Here is a 14,698-nt window from a genome sequence, read left to right as displayed (position 1 = left end):
CCATGACCTATTCTTTTACCAAAGAAAGGCTCTACAATCAGCGCAGAACCATCCCAGCCTGGTATTACGGGAGCCCTGTAACAGTAACTGGTGTGTGCTGTGGGTGTTTTGTTTCCGGCCAGTGGACGTCGCATTCTGTATATGAGCAGCCGCAGCTGGTTGGCTTTCGCCTGTAAGCTCCCACGGACGAATAGCGCTGCGCTCGCATGTTACGCCCTTTCCAGCTGCGGAAGCGGCGTGCATTTGTTTGTCGCGGGAGCTGCAAACAGTTCCCGAGTATTCAGCTCACCAGCGTTAAAATAAGCAAGGATGCACCGAACGCGTCGGTCCATACGATAAAAGGCTCTTCTCAAATTTTCAATCTCGGCTACTGATCAGAATGTGTTGGAAATTATATAAAGTAAATGAAATGGTCACCGTAGAACAAAAAAATAATTTTCGAGCACCGTGCTAGCGATCGTTGTTTGTTTCAGAATTTCCTGGACGTGTGATTGTGATATGTATTGATCTTGACTTTGATACATCGCAAATACAATAAGGGGGCATTTACAAAACTACCGCACACAAAAATGAACCTTCTATTGAATGAAACAGGTTTTTCTGTTAGTAAAACGCATTTATGTTGCTAGAACGTGTCTCTGCAAACGAAATCGTGATGTAAAGCTGTCGGAAATTGATTGTTGTTTCCCGTGTGCATGACAGTTTTACAGCATGTTAAGGAACTGTCACGCATATTGCCAGTGAAAGGAGACGTCTGAGTTTTATTTAGAAACAGATACCTCCCTTGGAAGGAAATGTGTACGGTCATCTTATTATTCTTGAAGTGACGTTGTAGACTTGAGACCGCACGAACATCAAGCAACGAAAAATGATATAGCGGTGTAGTCGTTGGCGAATGAAGTGCTTACCTCATGCACCATCACAACTACCCATTGATTACTTACCTTTTCATCCGACAATAATTTTACCTGCTCAACGACATACAGTGTTCCGGAGTTTAAGAAGCTGCCAAGCGAAGTCTAAATCCACGTTATTCTAGGAGTTCCTTGACATATTGGTGAATAAGAAGGTAAAGACGGAAGTCAGTAGCTGCGAAACCAGGAAGAATGGGAGAGAGGTGTAATTCCCTCTGTATTAATATTCAAGATAGCTGCCTTCGTTACCTTTGCGGTGTGTGACTGCGCATTCACGTATTTCAGTCGTATTTCGTTTCTTTTCGTTCTTCTTTCCTGAAATTCTGCGTAAAGTGTCTTGCTTGTTAACATTGAATACAGGGAAACTGTATGGTTATATTTATGGGAAACTATTTGTTGTGCACAATAGCTGCTTTGCCCTACGAGATGCTTAATGTTATCTTTAGTGGGCAATGAAAAACTTTTATGCGAAGCATAGATTTTTTGTTGTGGAGCAGCCATTCTTTAATTTTTCGACGCTGGCATTATGACAATAATTATATATAGCGATAATAAACATGCAGAGTGGATTAACTATTTCTTAAACGACTGCTGGAGAAAGTCAGCGATCAAAATACAGGGCTATTACAAATGATTGAAGCGATTTCATAAGTTCACTGTAGCTCCATTCATTGACATATGATCACGACACACTACAGATACGTAGAAAAACTCATAAAGTTTTGTTCGGCTGAAGCCGCACTTCAGGTTTCTGCCGCCAGAGCGCTCGAGAGCGCAGTGAGACAAAATGGCGACAGGAGCCGAGAAAGCGTATGTCGTGCTTGAAATGCACTCACATCAGTCAGTCATAACAGTGCAACGACACTTCGGTGCGAAGTTCAACAAAGATCCGCCAACTGCTAACTCCATTCGGCGATGGTATGCGCAGTTTAAAGCTTCTGGATGCCTCTGTAAGGGGAAATCAACGGGTCGGCCTGCAGTGAGCGAAGAAACGGTTGAACGCGTGCGGGCAAGTTTCACGCGTAGACCGCGGAAGTCGACGAATAAAGCAAGCAGGGAGCTAAACGTACCACAGCCGACGGTTTGGAAAATCTTACGGAAAAGGCTAAAGCAGAAGCCTTACCGTTTACAATTGCTACAAGCCCCGACAACCGATGACAAAGTAAAACGCTTTGAATTTTCGGCGCGGTTGCAACAGCTCATGGAAGAGGATGCGTTCAGTGCGAAACTTGTTTTCAGTGACGAAGCAACATTTTTTCTTAATGGTGAAGTGAACAGACACAATGTGCGAATCTGGGCGGTAGAGAATCCTCACGCATTCGTGCAGCAAATTCGCAATTCACCAAAAGTTAACGTGTTTTGTGCAATCTCACGGTTTAAAGTTTACGGCCCCTTTTTCTTTTGCGAAAAAAACCTTACAGGACACGTGTATCTGGACATGCTGGAAAATTGGCTCATGCCACAACTCGAGACCGACAGCACCGACTTCATCTTTCAACGGGATGGTGCTCCACCGCACTTCCATCATGATGTTCGGCATTTCTTAAACAGGAGATTGGAAAACCGATGGATCGGTCGTGGTGGAGATCATGGTCAGCAATTCATGTCATGGCCTCCACGCTCTCCCGACTTAACCACATGCGATTTCTTTCTGTGGGGTTATGTGAAAGATTCAGTGTTTAAACCTCCTCTACCAAGAAACGTGCCAGAACTGCGAGCTCGCATCAACAATGCTTTCGAACTCATTGATGGGGACATGCTGCGCCGAGTGTGGAAGGAACTTGATTATCGGCTTTATGTCTGCCGAATCACTAAAGGGGCACATATCGAACATTTGTGAATGCCTAAAAAAACTTGTTGAGTTTCTGTATGTGTGTGCAAAGCATTGTGAAAATATCTCAAATAATAAAGTTATTGTAGAGCTGTGAAATCGCTTCAATCTTTTGTAATAATCCTGTAGAATATTTGAAATTAATTATAAAACAATCTAGAATGCACAGACACTGCTTACGAAGTGAGCGGTTTCAGTCATCAGATGATCATCATCAGGCCTTCAGAGCTGTAATATTACCTCCGTCCGAACAGGCCTCGAAGGCCCAAAGGTGCCTACCGACCGCCGTGTCACCCTAGGCCGATAGGCGTCACTGGACATGAATATGATGGAGGGGCATGTGGCCAGCATGCCAACAACTCGTCGTTGTCAGTCTTCGTGACCGGCTAATATTGTACGGGAAATAAATTAGAGGGATACATAACAAGAACCTACAATAAGCTCTAAAATTACAAAACACAGATTTACCTGTATTGATGGACAATGGCAGAACCCGCATATTAGACGGACGGGGTCCGACAGCCGATCAGTTCCAGTCATTCCACTAAGAAGGAGGTAAAACTGGTTCAAATAGCTCTAAAGACTATGGGACTTAACATCTGAGGTCATCAATCCCCTAGACTTAGGACTACTTAAACCTAACTAACCTAAGGACATCACACACATCCATGGCGAGGCAGGATTCGATCCTGCGACCGTAGCAGCAGCGCGGTTCCGGCCTGAAGCGCCTAGAACCGCACGGCCACTGCGGCCAGCAGGAAGGAGGTACACGGCTCGTGCTGTCTGTAGTTCCACCATACCTAGACGGTCAATGCCGCGGTTCGATCGCGTCCGCATAGTAACTTTGTGCCAGGAAGGACTCTCAACAAGGGATGTGTCCAGGAGTCTTGGAGTGAACCAACGGGATGTTGTTCGGACATGGAGGAGATACAGAGAGACAGGAACTGTCGATGACATGTCTCGCTCAGGCCGCCCAAGGGCTACTACTGCAGTGGATGACTGCTACATACGGATTATGGCTCGGAGGAACCCTGACAGCAACGCCACCATATTCAATAATGCTTTTCGTGCAGCCACATGTCGTCGTATTACGCAATAGTCTGCACGATGAGTAACTTCACTCCCGACGTCCATGGCGAAATCCATCTTTGCAACCACGACACCGTGCAGTGCGGAACAGATGGGCCCAACAACATGCCCAATGGACCGATCAGAATTGGCATCACGTTCTCTTCACCGATGAGTGTCGCATATGCCTTCAACCAGACAATCGTCGGAGACGTGTTTGTAGGCAACCCGGTCAGGCTGAACGCCTTAGACACACTGTCTAGGGAGTGCAGCAAGGTGGAAGTTCCCTGATGTTTTGGGGTGGCATTATGTGGGGCCGACGTGCCGCTGGTGGTCATGGAAGGCGCATCAACGGCTGTATGATACGTCAATGACTCAATGCCATCCTCCGATCGATAGTGCGACCATATCGGCAGCATATTGGCTAGGCTTTCGTCTTCATGGACGACAATTGGCGCACCCATCGTGCACATCTTGTGAATGACTTCCTTCAGGATAATGACATCGGTCGACTAGAGTGGCCAGCATGTTCTCCAGACATGAACCCTATCGAACAAGCCTGGGATGCAATGAAAAGGGCTGTTTATGGACGACACTCTGAGGGACCTACATGGCCGTTGAGGAGTGGGAGAATCTGCACCTGCAGTGCCTTGATGAAATTGTAGATAGTATGCCATGCGGAATACAGGTATGCATCAGTACAAGAGGATGTGCTGTTTGGGTATTAGAGGTACCGCTGTGTACAGCAATCTGGTCCACCACCTGTGAAGGTCTCGCTGCATGGTGGTACAACATGCAATGTGTGGTTTTCATGAGCAATAAAAAGGGCGGAAATGATGTTTATGTTGATCTCTAATCCAATTTTCTGTAGAGGTTCCGGAACTCTCGGAACCGAGGTGATGCAAAACTTTTTTTGATGTGTGTTTTGTAAACATTCAATTGAGTCCCAAAATCTTAATTTCTTGTTACGTCTTCATCGTCTTTCCTGGCAACATGACTAACTTTGCTGTCTCCTTTCTCGGCGATCCATGACTGACTTCCACACAGCAATAAAGGCGCACGCATGGTTTTATAAAATTTTTGTTTTGTTTCGTTCCGTATTATGTTCTGGAAGTTTTTGTTTATCATTCCACATATTGAATGTTATTTGTTAATTTATTTTCTGTATACCTGTCCACATTATAGGTTACGTCGCAACCTAAAAAATTTAAGCTCGAGACCTGCTCCGGTGTTGTGTCGCCTGATTAAATACTCGCACGTCAAAAATCTGTATTTACACTACTGGCCATTAAAATTGCTACGCTACGAAGATGACGAGCTACAGACGCGAAATTTAACCGACAGGAGGAAGATGCTCTAATAGGCAAATGATTAGCTTTTCAGAGCATTCACACAAGGTTGGCGCCGGTGGCGACACCTACAACGTGCTGACATGAGGAGAGTTTCCAACCGATTTCTCGTACACAAACAGCAGTTGACCGGCGTTGCCCGGTGAAACGTTGTTGTGATGGCTCGTGTAAGGAGGAGAAATGCCTACCATCACGTTTCCGACTTTGATAAAGGACGGATTGTAGCCTATCGGGCTTGCGGTTTATCGTATCGCGACATTGCTGCCCGCGTTGGTCGAGATCCAATGACTGTTAACAGAATATGGAATCGGTGGGTTCAGGAGGGTAATACGGAACGCCGTGCTAGATCCCAACGGCCTCGTATCACTAGCAGTCGAGATGACAGGCATCTTATCCGCATGGCTGTAACGGATCGTGCAGCCACGTCTAGATCCCTGAGTCAACAGATGGGGACGTCTGCAAGACAACAACCATCTGCACGAACAGTTCGACGACGTTTGCAGCAGCATGGACTATCAGCTCGGAGACCATAGCTGCGGTTACCCTTGACGCTGCATCACAGACAGCAGAGCCTGCGGTGGTCTAGTCAACGACGAACCTGGGTGCAAGAATGGCAAAACGTCATTTTTTCGAATGAATCTAGGTTCTGTTTGCAGCATCATGATGGTCGCATCCGTGTTTGGCGACATCGCGGTGAACGCACATTCGAAGCGTGTATTGGTCATCGCCTTACTGGCGTATCATTGGCATGATGGTATGGAGTGCCATTGGCTACACGTTTCGGTTACCTCTTGTTCGCATTGACGGCACTTTGAACAGTGGACATTACATTTCAGATGTGTTACGACCCGTGTCTCTATCGTTCATTCTATCCCTGCGAAACCCTAAATTCCAGCAGGATAATGCACGACCGCATGTTGCAGGTCCTGTACGGGCCTTTCTGGATACAGAAAATGTTCGACTGCTGCCCTGGCCAGCACATTGTCCAGATCTCTCACCAACTGAAAACGCCTGGTCAATAGTGGCCGAGCAACTGGCTCGTCACAATACGCCAGTCACTACTCTTGATGAACTGTGGTATCGTGCTGAAGCTGCATGGGTAGCTGTACTTGTACACGCCATCCAAGCCCAGGAGTATCAAGGCCGTTATTACTGCCAGAGGTGGTTGTTCTGGGTACTGATTTCTGACGATCTATGCACCCAAATTGTGTGAAAATTTAATTGCATATCATTCTAGTATAATATATTTGCCCAATGAATACCCGTTTATCATCTGCATTTCTTCTTGGTGTAGAAATTTTATGGCCAGTAGTGTATATTCTACAGACAATGTCTCACAAAGTATATCTGCAAACAATATAGGCGCGAGACCGCATTCTTGTTTGGGGCCACTAGTACTAGTAAGTTTGTCAGGTGTAATGTGTCACACGCAATAGGCTAACAACTCTGTTAGCGTACAGCGCTACATTAGCGCGACTTTTTCGCCGCCGTCACCGCGGTGACCGCACACGAGCAGAGCTCGCGTCGAAGCTGCGGTCTGGTTGCAGGCGCCGCTGACGAGCCACGCGTCGCTACGCCTTTCTAAGGATACGGCGCGCCTTGCGGTCGGCCTGCGGTTTCGCCGCCATGTGCGTGCCACGCGCCGACGCACAGACGCCGCCTTTGATTCACTCCCGCGCGTCCCTCCCCTCCCCTCCCCCCCTCCTGCTCCCCTCCCAATCTCCTCCTCACAACTCGCCCTGCCGGCGAGCGGCACAACGGCGCGGCAGCAATCGAATGTAAATGTTTGTCAGTTACTTCACGCGGGAGAGAGCTGGCGCGGTGTCCTGGCCCTGACGCTATCGGGCCGCGACTTCAATTTCGCGCGAAGTGTCAACAGTGCGTGTGGGAGGAGGAGGAAGAGAAAGAAGGGAGGAGGAACAGGCTCTTGCCAGATGAAAGCCTCACAGAGGAAATAAAGGCGGGGGCAGAAGGGACCGGCAGCTCGCGATAACCTCCGTGGCGCTTCGTACACTCAGTCCCATGTAGCCAGATGCTATCATAACCGGAGCAGGCACGCGTTTTTTTATTTTGTAGTCTTTGAGGGCGTGCCGCTGCCCGCTGCTAGCACGGCGTCGAGGTCCTTATCGCGTATCTCTCTCTCTCTCTCTCTCTCTCTCTCTCTCTCTCTCTCTCTCTCTTTTCCTCTCCCGATTTACAGACCAGCTGCTCTCCTCTCGCTGTCGTGAGGGCAGTGCGGTCGGCATAATTAAGACTCAAGGCGTCGGCTGGTGCCGAAGAATCTCTTCTCATAATGCACAAACGAGCCTGACTTCCCAGACCGACTGCACTCGAGGAATTTCTTGTTGGACAACTTCACAGAGGTTAAGTGATAAGTTAATTGAACAGAGAAAGGCGGTGTGTGTGTGTGTGTGTGTGTGTGTGTGTGTGTGTGTGTGTGTGTGTGTGTGTGCGTGTATCTGTGTGTGTGTGGGCGTTTAGTCTGCTTAACGAATTAATGACACCAAATGACTGGAACAACTAAGCAGTCTAACGTAAGGATGTGGAAAAGACAAGAGTGTTTCTAGTTCTTAATCACTGTCGTCAACGCACGGAGCAGCTCTTGAGCGACTCGCTGGTTTTGTTAGCGGTCTGCACGGCCATTCTAACTGCTTCGCGGATACTGGCCTTCCCCCGCACGGATATTCGCGGCCTTACCTTACGGATATACATTACTTTGTGGTTAAACGTTAAATGAGAGTACCAGTATTACAAATTTCTTCTGTTTTCATTACGGTCATAAGACTTTCATCGCGTCGATAATAATGCTTATTATTGTTGTAACACACTTTTATTGCCAATTCGAGATGGAGTGCTGTTTTGTTGGTTGCAACGCGGTAGTTTCCCACACACTGCCACGTGTGTCCTGTTTTTCTCATACCAGCTTGATATCAGAGTCCATCCTGTACTAGGCGCTTCAGTCTGGAACCGCGCGACCGTTACGGTCGCAGATTCGAATCCTGCCTCGGGCATGGATGTTAGTTAGGTTTAAGTAGTTCTAAGTTCTAGGGGACTGATGACCTCAGATGTTACGTCCCATAGTGCTCAGACCCATTTGAACCATTTTTTTCCATCCTGTTTCGTTTTCAATAACAAAGGTCACTTACACAATTGCCGAGAACTCCCACAAAGTGAGGTACTGTTCCATGATTCACTATCCATTGAAATCTTCACTTCATGATCTGAGTCCCGTTTGAAGCATGAGACATAAACAATGTTCCGTGCTACGTCTGTGGATTTATCAATGTTTCTTTTAAATACATTAACAACTACACAATGGCACTGTAATGTACTGGGAAATGTAGCACGTCAGCATGTTTCTACAACATAGTGAATTAACCTACTTCTGATGGACGAATCGCATAACTAACTCTTAGCAGTATGCAGTATGTGACGACAACGTGTAACACGAGTTGATTTGGCTTCTCGACGTTTCGCAAATATTCCTTAGAAATTTCAAAACATCCATTCCAGTAATTCCAACAGAAACGTGTAACCAAAAAAGAAAAAATAAGGATACGACACATATTAAGATGACAGGTTATGTAGTATTAAACTATGCCCATGATTGGCCTATACATTTAGTAAATTACATAGCGAGACTTCAACTGACGAGAATTTAGCCCTCGGTAATCCTACCGTAAGGCCTCCGAAGGTTTAAATTAGCTTCAAAAAATTTTCGCTTTAAATGCGAACATTTTAGGTTATGCTTTACCGTGAGCATTATTGATGTCGAATGAAACAAGTTTACTCTGGCCAGTCACTATTTATATCACAACACGTTTCGAAGGTTTAAACCTCCATCATCAGGTGAATCTACACTTGTTCGTACCACACACACACACACACACATATATATATATATATATATATATATATATATATATATATATATATGTGTGTGTGTGTGTGTGTGTGGGGTGTGGTGTGTAACGACAGAGGTTCAAATGGCTCTCAGCACTATGGGACTTAACTTCCAAGGTCATCAGTCCCCTAGAACTAACCTAAGGACATCACACACATCCATGCCCGAGGCAGGTCGCGGTTCCAGACTGTAGCGCCTAGAACCGCTCGGCCACATGGCCGGCAGCGACAGAGAAAAGAGCCTGTGACCACTAGAGACAGTCCTACAAGTTACCCTAAAATCGTAACACAACATACACATGGTAGCCAATGAAAACCTCGTAACTTTATCTGTCTGTAAAAACTCGTAATGCCAGTAGCTCCATAATCAAAGAGAGATTTGAAAGCGCAGGGGTTTCTGTAATCTTACAGATACAGCAACTTTCTGTATCACTTTATATCATTTTTCAAGAAACCTTTTTGTTTCAACCGCAAAATTTAGCAAATTGGAGCTACGGGGTTTTCACTGCCTACCATCGAAATGCCGTACTAACACATGTAAATACACCTCATGATGGAGGTTTAAACCTTCGAATCGCATTGTGAATGTAAATAAACAGTGACAAGTAACGGTAAGCTTGTTGCTTCATTCGGTTACAAAAATTTCAATATCCGAGAATGCGGATAAGGCACATGTGGAAGCAGTGGACATTAGAATCCCATTTCCCTTATCCGTACATATTTCCAGCTGCTGACGTTCTCTCACAGGCATCACCGACTGTACAGTAGTGGCGGAGTCTTAAGAAACGGCATCGTATTCGGGATCGATCGAGTTGGTGCTCTGCGGAAGCACTGCACTCGTATCCCTCATTATCGGGTCTGTAATTCTCGTCCAGACGTATGTTTCACTGGATTTGCCCTAAATCACTTCATCTAAAACCTGGGTTGAGTTTTTCGATAAGATTGCGTCCGAGTTTAACACCATTTCGATTGAGTTAATGCGCTGTCTTGAATCACCTCCCAAAGAGGCGACACGTTTCCGTCGATCGACGGCCGAATCTCCAGGTTCTCGTGCCCACTGAAGTCGTAAACGACGATGTCGTTGGGAGAACATGTGAACACGTACGGGTGGTCTGGTGTGGAGTTATATATTCAACAGTTTACGATGAACGGTGTACTCCGAAACACTTGTGCGTGCACCAGCATTGTGCTCTTCCGACAAAGATGTCACAGATCACCATTTATCCTTCTTTACAGACCAAACAAACCTCCGAACCCCACGTTCTGTGAAAAGTCGTGGGTGTTCAACCATTTGGTGCGTAGTGGTGGTTTCAGTGTCCTTTCTATCTCTTTCCGTAGTTGCTCACGACAGTAGCACGTGAACATTCGACCAACTTCGTCGTTTTCGAGATACTCGATCACAGGCTCTGCGTAATAATAATCTCCCCTTTATCAAACTCGCTTGTGTCGATGGATTTCCCCATTTGCATCTCATACTTTCGCTAGGCCGTACGTGTCCGCTCCGCTTACATACTTTTGTTGCGGCATCACGTGTCCCCAACGCCGCCAGGCGATATCCAAGGACGCGGCGGTAAGTGGTCATAATGTACTGGTTTCTAAGTTTATTTTTACTTTCTGTAAGTGGACGCAACATTTGGTGCGCCTGTCAGACAGGGGCTTGTGTTGGCAGCAAGTCACGGAATTACTCCTTATTGTTATCAAACTCCGTTACATCTGGTGATGACCTGTGCCAAGAGGAATCACTGGCCCTTTAGAGATCCATAAACATTCTGTTTCTGAGCATTTGCTTTTTATTTTTGGTTATTTATTTATGAGTTTCACTATAAAAGTACTATCATGAATGCAGACTACGGATACATACACTTTACTTAAGAGTTAATTTTTGCTGACGTGTGAATTTCATTCACATGATTTTCATACAGTTTTTGTCCTATGGGTATATCAGTAACAAATTGCAATGGTGAGTATTAAAATTTTTCTTTACATTCCTTATTTGAAAGAGAATGTTCACCGATAGTCGCCCTCTAAGATTAGAACACATCTGCTTATGTGACACATGCTTATGTGACTGACAGAAGACAGATATACGAGGAAAAACATTTTAATGAGCAGTATTAAGGAAACTGCCTAGCGCCCTGTGCGGTAAGACTTTGAAGAGCTCGAGGAGAGTTCAGGAAACGAGCGACAGAATCTTCAGGTATCCGTCTGTCGTGTCAAATGAAGAGATGGATCGTTTGAAAGAAAATGAATCACCCGTCACTACGAAGAGGGTAACACATCTCCTCTTGCAAGAAGTCGACAGAGTGGCGGGAGAAAGTTGTCTGTCCGTTGTTTTCATCCCAAAGTTTAATCATGCGTGGATACCAAGTGTCAGAAAGGAATCACGTAACAGAGCCTGTCCACTCACTTCCGCTGCTTTCGTCCTAGAAGTAGAGAGCGACAACTGTTCATTGCACAAGGTCTGGGAAATATGAATGGATACCTCAAGGTTGGTGATAAATACACGTAAGGGAACGTGATGGAGGAAATCTTTTGTTTGCATCCGTATATAATTTCAGGATCGAGTGGAACCTTAAATATCGCTTGAGCAAGTTCTTTCTTCGCGCTGTGTCATTACCTTACACCTGCTTTCGTCTCAGTTCTTTGTGGCCGTTGAGACGGATACCCGATCGAAAGAAAGAAAACGACACGTGCACGTAATTTCAAGACCAGCATATAGCCTGCGAGGTAGCTGTCTATCAACGATTCATTGAACTGAGACAAACTATCTTTTTGATCTACTGTGAATGTTTCCGGTAAAAAAGAGAAAAAAGCTAGCTGGTTACAAACGATCATTCGTCCGCAAGCTTATGTCTGTATGACTGCAGCAGACTAACACTCTTTGGTTTTCCACGACAATGCTTTGCATAATTTACATATTTATGGCATGTAAAATTCTCCATTTAGCAACATTTAATAAATTAGAAACATTTAAGAAATTTGTCACTGGTATCTGCCACTCCTTTCAGCCAATTAATTTTGCTATTATTGAGTTATTTCTCGTGTTTGATTCTTTTAAAGATCGCTAAACAACTTTACCATTCTCGATAACCATGGTAAATTTTTCCAGAGAGACTAAAAGGTAGAGGCGTCTTCTACGAAACAATGGAAATATCTAGAGACGACCATACACATAGGTAAAAAGCTCGTATTATCACAGCAAGAGATTAAAATTAAAACGCTTCCGTGATGTATTTTGTGAAACCTCCGTGATTTGGAAATAAACCTGTTGTAGATAACAAAAATCAAATTCAAGAGGAGTATGATGTGTTAATGATGTATTGCCTACCGAGCTGCTTCGTTCGAATACTACAGTTCATCGTTACTGAATTATGGAGGGCTCTTCGAAGGTAATAGTAATCACACACCACAAGCACCCAGTTACCGACACACATGCTAAATACGCAGGCTTAGTGAAATATAATTGCTTTACTGTGGCTAAAAAGACGTGTTTATTGTGGAATCTTATAGATGAACGTTTCTTGATCTACATGTAAGAATACAGCATGTATAAAGAAGGATGTTGTTTTCTCGATTTCTTGTTCCCTGTGTTAACAGTTGCTATCTAGACTATAATCTGTAGTTGCCATAACTTTCTAAAATAACCTGAGGCATTTTTTAAAATCACGGCAATCGGTCGTCGAAAACGCATAAATTCCACAACGGTGCAAATGCGAGATCCGATCTCCGCCTACATCCGATGAACTTGTTAAGGAATGCCCATTGCAATGGAATGCCCACTGCATCGAAATTCTGATGATGTGGTGCCCCATCTTATTAAAGATGACATTTTCGGCACATTCCCATAGCGAAGGAAAAAGTCAGATTCTCAATATTCCTAGGTATGTGATTCCTGTAACCGTCTTTTCTGACGTTTATTCTCTCTCTCTCTCTCTCTCTCTCTCTCTCTCTCTCTCTTTTAAGGAGGTTGTAAATCAGCTCTCCAGAAACACAGAAACAGCCCAAAACGCATGAAGCTTTTCAAGGATTTTTCTCGTTCAGGACTACAGTAAGTGCTAACTTATCCACTTAAATGCAACCTAGCCCCATCATTGATCACTAAACTTGAAACGAAATTGTCATCTTACATCTCAACGTTCAGTACGAATTCCCAAAATTTTACACGTTGTTAATCACGTAATGGAGGTCTTGTAGCAGATGAACATCAACGTCACCACTAAACAAGCCACACACACACACTCACACACACACACACACACACACACACACACACACACACACACACACACTCACAGGAGGAATGCCTACTCTTGGTCGACATTCTTGAATGCGCTTGAAAGTTAGGCGTTAATATTTCTTTGGAAAATTGGCCGCTGATTCTGCTGTGTGTGCATAAACTGACTCTGAGATATTATTATCGCGAGTTTTAACGAGCGAACAGTTGTTTAGAGGAGTCGGAAGTGGTCGGACGGAGTCTGCGGCAGAGAGAAGCCGCGCGACTTGAGAGGTCGCAGCCCTCCGAGATCGTGCTAGTGACACCGGGGGAGACGATGGAATTAATTGAGGATTTTTTTTGGGGGTAGTTTGCCTTTGTTGGTTGCTTGCGCACTGGAGGGATTTTGTCAGATCTGTGTATGCATATTCGTTCCTTTGTTGTGACCAGAGACTTGAATATTGATTATAGACGTTGTGGAATAACTAAAGTTGTTGCTAATTATGAAGTCGAACAAAAAGAAAGTTTGTCAGTGTTTAAATCATCAATATTGTGAATACAGTAAATTAATGTTTCACACCCCTCCTGATCATTCAGTTTCTATATAAAAAATATGGCAGTAGTGGTATCAGTGATTGTGACCACTCATTGCACTCTGCATGGATCGCAGTATTTCTTTTGAATTATTTTAGCATGCTGCTGGTCACGCAGTTACAGCGGCAAGACGAGGCTGTCCATAAATCCGTAAGAGTACGACGGGGTGGAGATCTCATCAGAACAGCGCGTTGCAAGGCATCCCAGATGTGCTCAATAATGTTCATGTCTGGGAAGTTCGGTGGCTAGCGGATGTTTTTAAACTCGGAAGAGTGTTCCTGGAGCCTCTCTGTAGCAATTATGAACGTGTGGGGTGTCGCATTATCCTGCTGGAATTCGCAAAGTTCGCCGGAATGCACAATGGACATGAATGGGTGCAGGTGATCATACAGGATGCTCACGAACGTGTCACCTGTCAGAGACATATCTAGACGAATCGGGGGTCGCATATCACTTCAGCTGCACACGCCCCACACCATTACATACTCTCCACCAGTTTTAATACTCCCCTGCTAACATGCAGGGTCCATGGATGCATGAGGTTGTCTACATACCCGTTCACGTCCATCCACCCGATACAATTTGAAATGAGACTCGTCCGACCAGGCAACATGTTTCCAGTCATGAACAGTCTAATGTTTGTGTGGCGAGCCCAGACGAGGCGTAAAGCTTAGTGTGTGGCAGTCATCAGGAGTACCCGAAAGCTCGTAACGAAGATGTTTCATCGAACGGTTCGCACGCTGATACTTTTTGATGGCCTAGCATCGAATCTGCAGCAATTTGAGAAAAAGGTTTCACTTATGTCACATTGAACGATTCTCTTCAG

This window comes from Schistocerca piceifrons, chromosome 5, assembly GCF_021461385.2.
Source record: "Schistocerca piceifrons isolate TAMUIC-IGC-003096 chromosome 5, iqSchPice1.1, whole genome shotgun sequence".
NCBI lineage: Eukaryota > Metazoa > Arthropoda > Insecta > Orthoptera > Acrididae > Schistocerca > Schistocerca piceifrons.
Note: the sequence above shows the minus strand (reverse complement) of the source record.